General features: G+C 48.3%; 1 protein-coding gene across 22 annotated transcripts in view; it reads right to left on the reverse strand.

Annotated features, from left to right (window-relative positions):
* Positions 1-2,500, reverse strand: part of LOC122264083 (uncharacterized) — a 235,876-nt gene that overhangs the window by 147,868 nt on the left and 85,508 nt on the right. The window lies entirely within an intron of this gene.

Below are 2,500 nucleotides of genomic sequence, written 5' to 3' on the forward strand. Positions count from 1 at the left end.
TTGGCGAAGACACCGATACGCCACCTGCCCGAAGCGGCGGCAGCGGCACCTCTTTCCCATCCAGTCTGCGCACAGGTGTTGGGCCGTCACAGCGGTGCAGCCACCCGGGAAGCCGCCCACGTCACGCATACTTGTAATCACCGCTCCCTCCCTCCCTTCCCGACGCCGCCCCCCCCCTCCCTTCCCCTTCCACACGTCCGTCCGTCACGTCCAATACTCCTCCTTCGGCCCCTCCCCACCACCCTCAGCATACCTGAGCACAAAAACAAATTATTGTCCAGGGAAAATCTCCCATAATCGTTCCTCGTTGCGACTAACGTTACTTCGAGGGTGACTGCGGCGCCTCGGCACTGGTTCTCCCCGGTCTCGTCGTGCTGCCTGGTGTCACACATCCAGCTGACTTTTCCTTCCTCAAAGATGATTTTCCAGATGTTGGTCTTTCCTATTCAAATGGTAGTGGAAGTAGCACAAAGTCTGCTGTCGAGGAGATATGTATCTTGTAATTGGTTGTACGAAGCTTATGTAGTTTTTGTGTTGATCTACCAGTGAAAAGGATAATCAAATTATCAAATAATCTAACCAGTAATGTAGGTGATACACACACCGATCAGTTTACTTTACCAAATTGTAACCAACCAACTAACTAATCTAGAATATGAGCAATCAGCAGAGCTCTCCTTCAAATTTGCTTCCAACTCAGTCTGCCAGGCCAACTAAAATGCCTGCTTGTACTTGCACCACCACAACACATTCGGCGAACCTCTATTGTCCAGTTTAGCTGAAAACATCATAAATATCCAAACAGTAATCAAACAATGCGTCACTGTAAAGCTTTTCATTTCACGACCAGATAACAAAAAGACTTTAGTAAATAGAATCAAAAGACGAAACACCTTTTTTTTACCGCGCAGAGCCCAATTTGTTCTTTTGTTTCATTACAGCTGATCCATCCGATACAATAGCGACAGAGAAAACAGAAACTTCCGAATCAACTTCACAGATTAGCTTTCGCCAACAACATTTTCTGGCTTTCATAAACATGGCGAAATGAGCCATTTTCTCTCAGCCAATCAGACATCCCGGCCTCGGATTAAACTGGGGCCTTTGGATACCCTTCCAAAAGAAATTCGAGCTCGCACGAAAGCCTTTTCCGCCAGCTACATTGCCCCCGGAAATATTCTGGAATCTAGAGAGGATTACCAGATTCCCAAGCCTAACCCGCCTCATTTGTCCCTTAATGGTGACGAACCTCCGAGCGAACATCACATTGCCAACCTTTTAACGAAGAACAAAAGGTCAGGTGTGAACAACCCGTGTCTGTTGATTAACGACACAGGTGAGAGAGGCCGCCGATTCGGGGTGAATGGCAGGAAAGCTTTTGCTCTCCGGCTTTCGAAAAGGGGGAAAGGAAAAATGCCACAACACAGGAAACAATGGAAACGCAAAAGAGAATAGAAGACGCAAAAAAAAAGGCCAAAATAATGGGAAACAAGATCCTGAGGCAAGACAGACATGGACGTATGGAATATCACGAGTCTCCCTGGACTAACATGGTGGATGGGGACCTGGTCGAACGGACTAGTGTCCAAGGTGGATGGATGGACGAGGGTGGTGGAGCTTTAAGGATTGACGGGGCTGCAACCGGGGGATAGGGACGCGGCTGCCATTAATTGCCGGTCAAGGTGGATGGCCAACTGCCCCCCCGCAAAGAGTTGTCCGCGCGCGAAAGATCTGTCGAGCGAAACACCGGTTCGGCGAACATGGAGCCCCAAAAGCCGGTCGTGTAAATTTTCAGTTCCGCGGATTAAAAGGATACTAGAACACGCCCCTGCAACTCAAAAGTCAAACACTCCCAGGAGTTTTCGAGAGAAAGTGGGAGAAAAAGTGGAGCTCAACAGTGTGTGGGACCTCAAAGAGTGTGCACTTAAACGCATCGGAGCATCCGGAACGGAGGAGGATACAAAAGGGCGGTGGAAAAGTCCCTCGACTTAGCGACACCAAGTGGAAGTGGAATATCTGAAGAGGTCGAGGGAGAGAGAGACGAGTGTTTAGTTGAGAAATGAAGGGAAGGACACAACCCCCAAGACAACTTCGATACTAAAACAAACAAACAAACACAAAAGCTACGGACCCAGAATGGTCAACATTTGGTAACGAACTCTCGCTTTCGTCGGTGGCGTGTGCAATGCGCCATCACCCTCCATTCGCTCCTTCCTTAACCTTTCGCGCGCCTAGCAACACAGGTGCCACAACAGCGATTAGACTAAAGTCGACTACACTATCGCGCGAGAATCCGGGCGTCAACTAATGTCTAAATAATCTGAAGTGAAACCTCTTCACAAAAAGAAAAACAAAACAAAACAAACTCTGTATATAATAACACACATAAAACACTTGTTCTTACACCCACGCACACACTCGAGAATCCCTGCCTTCCCTTACCATCCTCACCCCTAAACCTCTGACCGACTATAACAAGCGTCACAACACATCCTTACGC

Source organism: Penaeus japonicus, unplaced genomic scaffold (assembly GCF_977035675.1).
Source record: "Penaeus japonicus unplaced genomic scaffold, GWHDUDI00000001_assembly GWHDUDI00000006, whole genome shotgun sequence".
Taxonomy (NCBI): Eukaryota; Metazoa; Arthropoda; class Malacostraca; order Decapoda; family Penaeidae; genus Penaeus; species Penaeus japonicus.